Below are 14,961 nucleotides of genomic sequence, written 5' to 3' on the forward strand. Positions count from 1 at the left end.
AAAATGATAGAAAAAACAAACAATAAAATGTGGGTACAAGCTTAGGGAGTACAGTGAATCAGGAAATGCAGCGAAAGATCTCATTCTGGGAGCGAAGAGATGATACGGTTAGGTAGTTTACGTGAGATGCGAACCGAAGTTTAGAATCCGTCAAAACACCGAAATGAACTGTTATGCTTACTCTTTTTATCAGCTTAGAGTCGCTCGTCATGAAACCGTGTTTATGAAGCCTCCATTATTTTGCAGTTTAAAACCCGCTCGCCCAAGATTGATGCGCAGCAAAGAAAGAGGGCGACGCAGGTGTACAACGGATCAACGTAGGTCTAACGACACGTTTAAGGCCTAGCGGCAGCTCGACGTTCCGCCCAAACGTTTGACGTTAGGCCTGAGGTCATGCTTTGAGCTCTAAAATTGTCAACAGGTACACACTGAAAAATGTACAGATTCTAAATACAGCAGCCAGTACTCGTTCGCGTCGTAACCCCTCAATGCCAAACGTTATTATAGCTCTGGTACATACGGGGCAGTTGTTGATTTTATCCGAACAAGGAGATACACACCCACCTTGTAGAACAAACATACCAACGGGGATGTGGGCATTGCACAACGCTTTATAAGTTGTAACGCATGGTGCGGCAGTGCACATTGTCACAGACTCTGCCACCCGAAGTGCATGCTGGGACATGCACCAAGCACGAATGGACCTTTTCCAGTAGCTCTCTACGCATGCGCTACTCTAACCCCCAGCGACCGTTCCGTCATTTCTGGCGTGAGAATGTCAACAAAACGACGCCATATTGAATTAGCCAGTTGCGAACGCCGATCCAGATAAGTGCTGCTCCGTCTTCTGAGCCCTGAAAGCGACCGCCAGGTATGCACTGCGGCTGCCATCGAAACGTTTTTCTGCCACGAAAGCCATGCGTGACGCCTGGGACGGCTTCCTCAACTGCGCAGGGCAGGCGCAAAAGAAGGGGGCGTCTTCTTCCTTAATTTCCCTCGTATGGTTCAGGCGGCCGCCACAAGAGGGCTACGCTACTGGAAAAAGGTCTATTACTCAGTTACATCGAAACTTCTGCGTCGTGACAGAGAAACCCTTCAGCCGCCTGGTATGCTTCTAACCTTTGGCCACTAATCCATCACAAAGGAGCACCATTTGCTTGAGAGAGTAAAGCTGGGAAAGGTGCGGGGTAAATTGAGTGACGTATGTACGTGGAAACTTTTCGCTGGAGACAGGGCAATAAAATTGACAAAAAAACTGGTTGATTTCGCTATCATGGAAATCGGTAGACAACGAAAGTGAAAAGCGCAGCGAAATCTGCAGCTGAGCATGAATGGCGGGTGCGCTTGGCAAGTGTGCTTCGGTGTGTCTTGTGGGTGTACTTAGCGAGCGACGTCCTGCTGACGGGAAGCTTCGGAAAAGCTGTACTGGCGTCATTTCCGTGACGGATATGACGTCAATTAAATCTTGGTGTATCCCGGCATAAAACATTTTTGTGTTAAAATATAAAACCCGAAAACGAGCAACCCTAAGTATCACGTACTTTTTAGTACTTAACGTTGCTGCAGGGTTGCACCCTTTACAGGCCACCTGCTTCGTTGTACCGGCGTCATTGCCGTGGCGGACATGACGTCAGTAAACTCTTGGCGTATCCAAGAATAAAACACTCTTGTGTTAAAACTCAAATTTTGACAGCTGGGGAGTCTCTGTGAAACTGTACATTAGTGTTGACTCACCCGCATTGCATATTTCAAATTCGAAGGACGCGGTGGTTACGGCGAGAGCGGTGTTACAATATGGGCAAAAACAAAGGGCAGCTGATACGGTACTCTTAAGAGCGATTCTTATTGAACCGTTTGCATATCACACTTCACATACTTTCGCACGTCTTTATGTACATGTTCGTTTGCTTCTTGTCCAGGTCGGGGACGCCAAGAACATCATAGATTCACTGGACAGCACCAGAAACACATTGAATCAGAGTGCGTCTCAGCTTCCGCAGGTACGTGGGTGCCGGTTGGAACTGTGCATTTTTATTCGAGCAAAAGTTGTTTCAGCGCTGTATAGCACCTCTTGGTAGAGTTGCACAGCGCGCCCTTTTTTGGTAACTTCACAAAGTCAGGATGCCAATCAAACGAGGGGCTGTAAAAAATTGTGCACATTTATCCACGATCAAATGATGGTCCTATGATGGCGGAATCAAGACAGTTTAATGGGCAAGTCCTAATCGCGCTCACGAGGCTTCTTCCTGACTTAAGTCACTTAACCCTCTTCAGAGTAGGAACACAACTATTCGCCCTTTGGAGAAAATGCAGTGTCAGTACGCCTCATTTAAAACCCTGTACAATCAGTTACAATCCCCTGTGATAACCCATTACTACTCTTCGCTAACATAAGACATGTCAAAGAGGAACTTTTCTTTTCTGTCAACGATGACGCCGAACAAGGAGCATTGTGGTGAAAGAACACTAACTGCTTTCGCTGTTAAAAACGTGGGCCACCAACAGAGTTAATGTCGCGAAGACTGACGGAACAGCAAAGCTGGTTACGCTCCTTTCACCCACCTAATCCCATCTTGACAGTAGCCGAGATACTGAAATCACGGGAACACATATTGCCTCTCTTCCAGAAAAGCACCTGCACGTCAGAACTTACGTCATCCCCAGGCTCAGCCAATTCCATACGGCGCGGCCCCCCTCCACGGCAGCTGAACCACGCTGTGCACTCATACACAGCTGTCCCTCTCCCCCACAACTTCTCGGTCACTCTCTACGTCATTCGTTGCTTGCCACTACTTCCCCCTGATCAAATGTCGCGCAGCCATTCCTTCCCTTTTCCTCTCTTAGCCTTCCACCTTTCCTCGCTTCGCCGAGCGGAGTTTTCTAGCTCGCCTCTCTTTCTCTGTCTTTTGTATCGCAAGGTATACACTACGCTACCTCGGGCATTCTTCGCGGGGTGACCAATTTCACCCTTGAGCTCTAGAGGTCAACCCTCCTGCAAGCGCCCGGCGCGCAGGAGCGGCCCGATAAAAGAAGATAGGCGAGGAGGGAAAGGGGACGTGCGCGGGACGTGGCGGAGGAAGGCGATAACCGCGCGCCACGAAGGAAGGCCACGTGCGGCGTAGAACCGGGGGAGATAGAGGAAGACAAACATGCAGCTGCGGTCCATCGTACAGCGGCGAGGCTTAAACAATGCCGTGAGGCGAAAAAGAGGAAAAACGCTACTGCTGCATACAGCTGCGTTACCTTCAAGTCTTAGTGTAAGCTTGTTTCATTTTTTATTCTTGCTCTGCCTGAAACAGCACGAGTGGAAGCTCTGCTCTTGTGTTTGCTGATATCACTCGCGCACTGGATCTGGGTTTTCTGTTCACGTTCGGCACGGCCAGACCTCAAGCCTAAGCAGCTATGCTGTTCAAAAACAGTTTCCATTTTAGTTCAGAGCGTGCGGCATATAAAAAGCAAAGATACTCAATAACGACGGACAGTGACGACTTGCGAGAATAGTTTGTATCCGCAGGCTTTTGTCGAACTTCGCGTGCAAGTCATACAAATAATGAATTTTCAGCTGAAGCCCGAATCAAGGCGCTCCTTCTTGAACCACGATGCCGCTTCCGCCTTAACGTTTTGAAAAATACCCGTGTCAATGTGCGGCCTAGATTTAGTAAAAGTTCACCCTAATTACAACAGCGGCGGATAAATTCTTAAGCGGATGAAGGTGTTTTTACCTTTTGTGAGCTGAGGCTTTCATGGGACGGAATGTGGTAACGCGGCAGCCGCGATTTGGAGAGGGCATAGCATAGACAGGGGGCTCACAAGCGCCAAGATTGCGTGCAGCAAGTTAAAAGAATGCTTGAACGACACGCTCGTATAGGCAAAGTCTTTCTAAAATATTAAATCCGGTGGCAAGGCGTATACTTATGAACATTATCGAGCAAATACGAAAACATTAAGCATATTTGAGGCTAGACATCAATACAAAGGTGATAGTATTTGAAGCTGTGTTTTTAATTAAACTACACGGCTTCTTGTTTTTTGCTGTAGCAAATAAAAAAATACGCAGTAAAAATACAAAAAGCGATCGTGGCGCCCCCTTGTGGCAGTGTTACAAGTACTAAAATAACAAAAAGTTGCAGTAGATGGTGGCACCAGTAAAACACGGCAAAAACACAATGGTGCGAACGGGAATCGACCTAGTGGTTTCAAGAAGTTCTATGAAGCTTAGCCTCGCGATTACGGAACGCGAGGCAGGTTCACTGCTACCATCAGAGTTCCCGACGTCAATTCAGTGAAGTTGGGCTAACTTTTCCCTGTTCCTCCAAACAAAAAACTGTCCCTTGTTAAACGTCTGCTAATCCGCAGGTCGCCCAGCCCAATATTGCCAAAGCAATCGCGGAGTTGGATAACATCTCTGACGCTGACAAGAAGAATTTCAAGGATCAAATGGTGAGCGCTGGCCTTGTGGTAACGACGGCATTGAGGAAAATTTAAACCACAACAATGGCAATTTTACGTTATTTCTCTTCCGGAAGCCGATCACAAACTGTGCTATGCATGTGAGATGCCGTATAATTAAAAGAGTGGCAGAAATACCTCACACAATACCCCTGGGGGCCGTGCGGCAGAGAAAGAACCCAGAACTGCTGCTTCCGTGGTCCGTAAACTTTTGCTGTTGATGGTACACGCTGCGAAAACATTCATACTACTTCGTATTCGTCACAGGTTCGGTTGGATTGAAGAATTCCGCGTACCGACATTACTTCACTTCACCAATTTCATCTTTAGCGCTTTCTCGTTAAATCCTCATAATGCGTCTTCGTCTCTCGAAAGCATTGATGCCGGACTAGCTGGTATACAGCACAAAATCGACTGCGAACAACAGTCATTTTACGGCCTATTTACATGCATATTTTACAAGAAAGGTGCGTGTCGAATATACTGCAAAATTATTTACAACCTTAAGGGTGTAAGCGACTGTTTATAACCACCTTCAATGCTAACACCCTTACCCCTTAACAAGGAGCAAAGGAACACACCCTTATCCTTATAACAACCTTGCACCTTAGAAAAGCACAATACCATTTTAAATGGCGTTTCACTGTTAATTACCCTTTTCAAAGGGTGGTGTTTATTTTCTGATAGCATGTAAATGCGTTAGCTGTTGAAGGAAAGGGTGTAAACCATTTTACAGTGTAGCATCATCCTCGCCGCGACTTTACTGACATTAGTTGGTTCAACGGAGTGGGAATTCCCCACGGATAAATTTTGGGTACTGTTAACCTGCTTAACGTAATATTTTCGAAAACGCGACTGAAAAGCAATAAAATACCCTTGCCTTTGTCAGCGAGCGCAGTGATTGTTTTTTTCTTTCAGGATTTTATCATTGAGGCCGCAGATAATATGGGCAACGCTTCCACAGTAGACGGGAAAAACCTTAACGTGAGTACCAAAGGCCGAACTGTAGGGGAATCTCCGCACACGTGTGTTTGAAGGGTCAGTGCCCTTATTTTTGGCGATGAGTACACTATTCAACGTTGATGTAAGGTTATGCATACATCAACGTTAGATTTTTTATTAAAGTGAACCATGCCTCGTTTTTTTTTCACATACAAACTATTTTTCTATTTCGTTTACTTGATTGCCATTTAAAATGTACCATAGACGTAGGCATTTGTTATTAATGACAATTTTAGTGGCATACGCAGTCGTAACAGTCAAGCACTACAAGAGCACTGGGAACATTATTTTGGAGATGTATTACTAAATGAAAGGGAACTGTGTTTCATTATTCGATGCACTCTATACACAGTATTATCAATATTGATATTATCAGTACATGGTAATACAATAATACACGGTATTATCGACACGGCATTATCGATCTTATCGATATTTATTGATGCACTAAGCATCGATGTCTAATATGTCAGCGTTGCTCGTGAGATAGCATGCTATCACAGATTGATTTATAGAGCAGCGTTGTGCTGCTGAGCGCGAGGACCCAGGTTCGATTCCCGACCGCGGCTGCCGCTTATCTGATGGAGGCGAAAAGCAAGAACTTCCGTGTGTACAACATTTCGGCACATGTTAAAGATCCCCAGATGGCCAAAATTTATCCGGAGCCAAAATTTATCCGGAGCCCTCCACGAAAAATAGATGAGTGGGCTGCGACGACGGTGAAAAGAGAGGGATTTACATTTATTTGGGTGTAGTGTCATGAGCCAACGAATGCACCAGTCTAGTACATGTTTAATATCATCTTGTAATGCGACTTGAGCAGATATAATGGTACGCTATATTACACAATCGTCCGTAAACATACGAATAATATTGGATTCATGCATAGGCAGGTCGTTGAAGTATATTAGGAATAATAATGGACCGAGAACAGATCCTTGCGGGACACCTGATGTTACTGCCAAATGGCAAGAGTTATGGCCAAAAACATTAACAAACTGGGAACGATTAGTCAGAAATTCTCGTATCCAAGTTAAAATTTCAGGGTCTAAGTTTAATTTCGAAAGTTTTAACATCAGGCGGTTATGGGGTACTTTGTCGAATTCTTTAGCGAAATGCTTTAGCTTCACCTACACGGTGAAGCTAATTGAAGGGTTACAAAATAATGTACACACGGGAGGTTTTGTTTTTCGCCGAAGGGTGGCTTAGGGATGATAACCGTATTAAAGCGGAGTTTTTTCTATCTCGCTGACGGCGACCGTATCAAAAACGCAATGGAGGAAAACCAACTACACGGTGGGGGCACCTGATAATGATTGCCTTTCACAAAGGCACATCAGCTGACTCCCCCTCCCCCTAAAAAAAAGGCGCTTCCGTCGTCGGAATGGAAAATGAATCCCTCGGGTAATGAAGCCGACGCCTATCCGATTGCTCCCTTCCGACACTGCCGAAGCAGCTGTGAATCTGGACTTTCACTCAGGTTGCATGGGCATTCGCTTTTCAACCATCTTTCTCGTTAGATGAAGGGGACTTCGAATTTTGTTCAATAATATCGTAAAAAGTGCTGCTGCAAGGGATCGTTTGCCTTGCGCCCTGAGACGGGCTGATATGAGATGACTCATGTGAGTTTATTTTCCCTATATTCAAATCAAGTCGGCGCATCCTCGGACGAAGCGAACGACGACAAGTTGAACGAAGTCAAACGGTACAACGTCTGCAGCTATACCCGAACCACCCAGTGGTGCGACATAACCACTAGCAGCAGCCGTGTGGACACTAGTGCCTAGTTTACGTAACAAACGCTGCTCATTAGGGCAGTGGAAACTCGTGCCAGTGGCCTTTCTTTTTTTTTTTTTTGCTGAAATAAAATTAAAGCCCCGTTCTTATGAGAAATATAGTTAAACCGCAAAGCTTCCTCTCCTGCAATTTCTATCGCGCGAAATCCAAAATGGAAACGGCTTTGGCCGTGTTGAAATGGCGCCATCGGACAGGCGTCGGCATGGAGGATGGCGTCGGCTTCTCAACGCGAGGAGGAGGAGGAGGACGAGGAGGAGTGAAACTTTATTTTTGATCAGAATAAAAGAGAGTTAGGGCCTGTGGCCCTCCGAACAGGTGCAGTCCCTATTCCGGGACCCAATTGGTCAAGGCCGCCACTCTCGCCCGTCGAACTAGAGCCCTTTGAGACACCAGCCCCGCGCAATTGAGCAGGGCTGCCTCCCATGCCTCTCTGGCAGGGAAAGGGTTGGGGGATAACGCAGGGTTGCTCTGGCATGCCCACACCATGTGGAAGGTGTCGGACACCTCCTAACAGTGCAGACACCGCCCATCTGTTTTAGGGTCGAAATGCTTTGCTACTGCAGGGCGCATAAATGTGTTCGTCGGCAGGCGCCGCAGTATTCGCTCATCGACTTTGCTCAGACCATTTGCAGGGGCTAGGTAAAGCCGGTAGTTATCGCAGTAATGTTTTACGGTTTCTCTAAACCGCAGAAGTGGTTTGCTATCTCCGAGCCAGGAGAGCAAGGGTGGGGCGCCCGTTGGCTAAGCGCTCGGGCAGCCGCGTGCGCGGCCTCGTTACCTCTCAGACCCTGATGGCCCGGAGACCACAAAATTTCTTTATATGCGGGGTCTACGAACCGCACCACTCATTTTAAAATACTGTAGGCGAAGGGCGGTACCGTGCCCACTAAATAGCTTTCACAGGTTCGGCGAGAGCCCGTGATTATTGTTCTTGACTTCAGGACCGAAAGGCGAGCGCTATGGCAATCGCCTCGGCTTGCATGTAGTTAGGAGCCCGGTAGGAGGGCCCATCGATTTGCTGGTCCCTGTGAATTACAGCGGCAGTGAAGAAGCCTAGAGGCGACGGTCCTGCCACATCAACGTAGAACACACCCCGCCTATTTCCGTATTTCCTTTCCAGGGTCTTAGAGCGTGCTTCCCTCCTGCCTTCGTGAGTGTTCTTTTCCATGTTACGCGGAAGTGGATGCACCCATAGCCCGTGCCGCCACAACTCCGGGAGTTTGCGCGTCTCCTCTGGGGTGCACTCGTGTTTGATTTGTAGGCGGCGCCCCGACGACGTCTGTGCGAGTCTCGTGTACTGATTTGTGAGATGAGCCTCTTTCAGCCCCTGAACGCGAGGGACCCATGTTTGATTCCGGCCACGAGATGAGTTTTTTATGTGCTTGACGTGCGTCGACTTATGATCACCGTCTTGTGAAACGTATTGCGTAAATTTGACTTTCTGAAGTATGGTTTGATGGGACAATGGCGCCATCAGGGATGAATTTAAAGCTTCCCTTTAATAAATTAAACTGTGACCGGACAGTGCGGTCTAAACTTTCGGAACGTATAGTTTGCTGAGCTGCTCGAGCAGACGGCGCGATCCAGCTTTTGCTTCTTATATTTATTTTTGTTTTTGTGTGTGGTTGGCGCCGCTCGAGCCGACATTTTAAATGTTTGACAAGATTTTCCTCGTTGCTGTTTACAACCGTTTTCTTTTTTTTTTTGCAAAACACGAATCCACTGTGTGTTTCATATATGGAGAGTGAACAATATTTACATGAATGAGCTATGCCACCATTTCTAAATGTTTGGGAAGGCCTTACGTACATATGCACTTCGTGCACTCTCTCTAAGCCTGTTGTGGCAGAAACAGTTTTAGAACAATCGTCCATCTTGCCAAGGTTGTTTGGGCTGACCGAAGTCTCCTTCTAAGGTGTTAGTAAAGGGTCAAGTTTCTGTCCTTAAGTCATTACCGTCAGAACCCATTGGCTCTACACCATTATTGTCCATAAGAGATCAGGCCTACTGTTCATAATTACCACACGTATGGACCATTATCAAAAGACAGAACTTATATTTTCTCGCACAAAGAAACACCAATATTCTCCCCTTGCTGTGCCGATAAATGAGCGGTATTCCCTGCCTGCTAGCATTGTCGCCCACACACACTTATCAACATTCTAAACTGCATTACTTGCTTTCCTTGAAATAGATAAACAATCTAAGCCATTTTAATATTCTCGGCTTTGTATAAACGATAAGTACTGCTTTCCCAATGTCCTTACTCTGCAAATATTTCTCGCTGTCTTTACTGTATACTTTTGATACCCACTGACTACCTCCTTATCCCCTGCATGCTTTAGTTGTTGAAAAATATCTTGTTGCTATTTCTGTGTCACCCCTTATGCAATATTTTTATGGCAATAAATAAATAAATAAATAAATAAGTAAATAAATAAATAAATAAATAAATAAATAAATAAATAAATAAATAAATAAATAAATAAATAAATAAATGGACATTACAACCTGTCAAAGGCAGTCTCACTCATCCATCTCTTAAAGCATATTTTTACATAGTGCAAATGTGGTTTATTTATAGACTAGCCAAGGGGGGGGGTAGTTATAGACCAAAAACGTCTAAATTATTTTAATTGTAGGATGTTTTCCAGAATGGGCGTACTCTTACAACAAATTTTGCTTAACTTTTCGAGCCCATAAACTTCCATCTTTTATGTGACCTATTGTTATTCGGTCGTATCCTACCGATTTCCCCCTAGTCTTTTCGTCCTATTCGAACATCGCGAACCAAATTAGTTCCTCCAGTACTGTCTCCAAGCCTAAAGTTGGTTGCGTATAAATCAGCGTAGAACGCCTAAGTTACTTTCATCATCTCAAGTGTACCGCTGTAAACCACACGTCGTGAAGCTTCATCAGACCTTCAAATTTGTGTTAGTAGTGCGGAGTTTTAGTCACTGAGCCGAGGTTTGTGTGGGGCATTCACATGTGAAGATTTCTAACAGAAAGAACATCGCATTTACCTGAAGTTCACCGTGCTCTATCACCGTGCTCTTCGCAACGCAGGAATACGTGAAGGAGCACCTCGACAATTGGACCGCGCTGGTGGGGCCTTTCGAAACCGCTATGAATGGACTCCAGGATCAGCTAGTTCACTTGAAGGATGGCTTCATGGAAGACATCGGCCAATACGTGAAGCACCTCAAAACCGAAGCAAGTGTAGTTTGGCGTACTTGCGTTGTAGAACCAGCTTAGCCGTTGAAGAATCTGGGGTACAACCGACGTTGAAGCACTTTCTGTCACGAGGCGCGGTGCAAGTCCGCCCGGCATGCTTCGAAGAACAACACCCTATAAAAAAATTTACGCCTATTTTGTCTATAACTATCCCCCTTACACCCTATCAAAAAGCGTTTCACATGCTGTAAGTAATTGACCCTTTGAAAGGCGGTAATCGCGAAAATTACACCCTTTAAAACAGCGTATTTTGTGTTTTTGTTATAGTGTAAGGGTGTCATAATCGACCAAACATTATTAGAGGGGTTTTTATCTTTGTTGTTAGGGTGTTTGAGTGTTAGTCATGGACAGTGGGTGTTAATCATTTCTCAGTGCAGGAAAGATGTGGGATTCCCTTACAGTTTTAGAGCGAAAACGGGCTCTCACTGGTTTTGCGTTGCAGCTAAGCTGCCTTGCGCGAAGTACTGACCGAAAGTTCGTGCCTCTATCGGGTCGCGTCGATGAAGAATCGCTCAACGGTGCCTTGAAAAAAATGAAAATTACCTTAAAAAATGATCCTCAAATTGGCCTTTATGGTGATTCCATTATTACGCCGAGATTTGTTTACCCATTTCAATTAATTAGTTACATCCGAAGAACGCCAGGCTGGCTGTGGAATTCCCTGGTATTCTGGAGCCAAGACGTACGGTCCGCGTTGATTGGTTGTGACCAAAATTTCCTGCGTTCGTCGGGTGGCGTCGACAACACAGGGCTCTCAATTTAACATATGTATCTCAATAAATTATACTGATGTGGGCTGTTGAGATTAGTTATCATCAGACCAAGTTCCGTTTACTTGCTAAAATTAAGTAGTCCCCCGTGAAGGCTTAATCGTTACAGAATTGCATTGTTCTGTAACTACATGACCTTTTAAGGAGGGAGTATACGATTACAAAAGAATGGCTATAACTCGTCTTTCATGGATACTACCCCCAAGCAAATTATATGAGAAATAATTGTAAGATGTCTCTTGTGTATTGAAGATACATGTCCGGGCTGACCTAGACGCATGTGTATTGTGTACCTCGCTTAACGCATGTGTAGTGTCTACGTCACTTAAAATACATCCAGATATAGTCATACATCCACCAATACAGCTACAGTTATCCACCAATACAGCTTCGATGGCCTTAATTTTTCACAGGGCACGGTAAATGATTTATATCCTTAAGGATGTAAATAACTGTTTGCAACTAACATACTTACAACGTAGTAAAGAAAATAAGAACACCTGATAAGGGTTTCTGGTCGATTAAGGGTCCCATAAAGGGTCTTTAGCGACACCCTTACATTCTAGCAAGAACACTAGAAGCCACCATTGTGAAAGGCGTTTTATCGTTATTACACCCTTTCAAACGATGTTTCTCTTTATTTTTTGATAGGCCACAAGGGTGTTATTTTCTGTGTTGGGTCTAAATTCACAAGTCTAATGTTTTAAGTTATCAACGGCCCTGAATTTTTTAACGGCGGAGTTATTTAAAGGGGCAGACAACCGATTTGGCCCAGCCTATTTGCTTTAACACAAATGAGTGGGCAACACTCAAAACACCTAAATCGGAAACAGTTTTGCTGAAAGCATTCCTAGAATATTTTAAACCGGAATTTTTAAAATCTACCAGCAATACGTGTCCCACCAGAAGGAATGCCGTCAATTATGAGAGTAAGCAGTGCGGCAATTTACCTTTAACTACACGTGAGCTTAACAGAGGCATTTAAAAACCCGTAACCGGGTAAAAAAAAATTATGCGCAGCCTTTCGTACTCCTTCATGCGGTTTTTTGAATCACGCGTTGAAATCGACGCAGTTCTTGGGAAAGGTAAGGCAGTGTCAAGTTTAGACAGCACATGGCGCCACCTTTTATTACTTCAGAAATTCTAGTGCGAAACCAAAATTATGGTCGGTATATTTAGAAATTCCTTGCGGTTTCCCCAGTACTAAAATGCGCGCCAATCCACCCTGTGAAGGTGGTAGGAAAGCAAAGCTGTATACGACAACAAAAATGATTGCGTATGCGATGTCACCTGAATTCACACACGTGGCTCTACAAAAAGTGAAACCTGAGACAAGTTAAATACACCCACACTCTTTATTACTTCAAAGAGGTATTCTTGCTAAGAATAAATCAATGTATGATTCATGAACGCTGGTTGGTTGAGTTGTATTGGTGAAGCACACGAGTGGAAGCTCCTTTTTTATAAAATTAAAGGAAGGTCAAACCAGTGTTCCGCCGCTGACAGAGGCGACGAGTTCGGCGGCAGAGGCGGATAAGTGAGGTGTCATGCCTTGGTGTGAGCTTCCTTTATTTTTTTTACAACTCCTAGCGCATGCGCAAGGCGCGCACGCGGCCGCTACACGTGCCGTGGGCGTAGCGCACAGCGGCGCGAGAGGTCACGTGATGCTGTCAAGTGGCATTCAGAGTGAACGCAGGAGTAAACCCGCAGATGTGCTCGGCGATTGCACGGTCTGTCTCCCCCGCCTCCGTGTGGGCTCGTAGCTCAATTGATAAGACAACGGGCTCTCGCTCTGTTTTTATTCGTTTTAGGTTCGATTCCTGGCGGTGCTAGTAACTTCTTTTATTTGTTCGCCGGAGTTATCTGTTGACACCAAAGGTCGCAACAAAAAGGCTTCGCTTTAAAACGCTGGCTTTCATATGAACTAGAGGACTTGCGCTACACAAGAATCGGTTGCCTGTCCCTTTAGAGTTTCGATGCCCGCGCGGATTGTCAACAGTAAATTTCACTCGGCGAGGTGGAGAGGGGGAAATACCAGGCCAACAAAAGTGAGGAAAAGTAGAAAGGAGGCAAGAAACCCTCGAGCAGGTGTTGGGAGCGAGCGCCTACAGAAAAAAAAAACGCGTCCTGTGGTCAGAATTGAACTTGTGTTCCTCGCTTTATGAAACCGGCGTCTGTACGACAGCGCTATCATCGCGTTCGGGGCGCAGAGCATTTCTTCTGGGTTCGCAGCGGGGTCGTTTGCTTAGTACTTTGGCTGAGTTGAAGTGAACTTTAGCTTCGGTTTTTAACAGTTTGGATTTTAGACTTTGGGAGGGTCGATTGTGGACTTTGTTTTTACTCAGTTTTCATGGATAAAGCTTCGTTTTTTACGCTGTTTCTCTTAAAGGAGCACTGACACCAATTTTCGGCGTTAATATTATTGCACAGTTCGCTTCCTTCACTCAAAAGAATACCCTGGCTGAAATATGAACGGCCTGCGCGACGCGAAGAGCATAGTTCAATTGGATCTCATTTATCGCGCCGACGGAGCAGCGCGCCGAGCGGCACTCAGCAAATTGACATCAGCGTGACATCACCCCGTGAAGCCAAAAGAAGCGACGCGATAGCGCTCGTCAAAACCTCGTGACGTCACTTCACGCGCGCGGCCCCACGAGCGGCGAGCGGGCGCAACACCCTCTCAAGCGGGCGCCGGTGACGTCCGCACAAAGCGGTGAGGTCCGGCCGGGATTCTGTCATGCGCCGTTCGGGATGAGAGCGCGGGAATTTGAATCAAACAATTTTCAGGCCGTTTAACTTAATCAACTATCGCGAGCTGAAGTATTTGAAGTGCTGTTTCAGGTTCTCCAAATCATTAAGCATCGATAAAAGCAATAAAAGCGTAACATAAAATTTTCGGGTGAGTGCTCCTTTAAGAAAAGGGCAGACCTAAGGCAAGCTAAGTTAAACCTAGTGAAGACAACCAGCCCAGCTATACCATCAGGCTTCGCATCTCAATTTGGAAGGTGGCCAATTTTTTTGTTGTGTTTTATCTCACCTATTAGCACCTTTTTGTTCAAAAGCTGTGTTTCATGCGCATGCCCTTGCAATTTTGGGGCCATCCGCTGCTCACAACGCCGATGTTTTGCCCCATGGGTCACATAAAGCATTTGTATTAAAAGTGGTGACGTACCAGCGACATTCTCACCAGGCCCTTATGACGTCACAAAAACTACTGTGATATCTAGGCATGTACAAAAGTTACCGCTGATGAATTCAGTTGTGCTTCTATGTTGCTGCCGGCGCACCCGTTTGATCGCACCTACTGAAAGCTGTATAGTGTAACCTACGTTCACTTCCTTCTTGCGTTTTAGTACGTACCCGATGACGTCACTTCAGTTGTATTCAGCGGGAATTTTGAAGGTTTTTTACTACTTGCTGTACTTTTTTGGTGAAAGTAACACCCCTCAGCCAGAAATAACGTTGGTATAGTTAACGAAAGCTGCTTATTTCAAATGAAAGTAAGATCTGTCATCGGAAAAGGCCAACTGCACTCAAATTTCACCCTGGCTAAATGCCTTCGAAATGTGTTGTAGGTACCATGAGAACTACTGCGACGCGACCGGTAGCTCTGTGCAATGTGTGGTTATGCAGTTTCAGGCACTAAAAATAACGCCCTTGCAGACGACAAAGCACCTGCCGCCGTATCGCGCAAACAGCCATATAGCGG

The sequence above is a fragment of the Haemaphysalis longicornis genome, unplaced genomic scaffold, assembly GCF_048455015.1.
Source record: "Haemaphysalis longicornis isolate Haplotype H1 unplaced genomic scaffold, Haemaphysalis longicornis Haplotype H1 scaffold_5, whole genome shotgun sequence".
In the NCBI taxonomy this organism is placed as follows: domain Eukaryota; kingdom Metazoa; phylum Arthropoda; class Arachnida; order Ixodida; family Ixodidae; genus Haemaphysalis; species Haemaphysalis longicornis.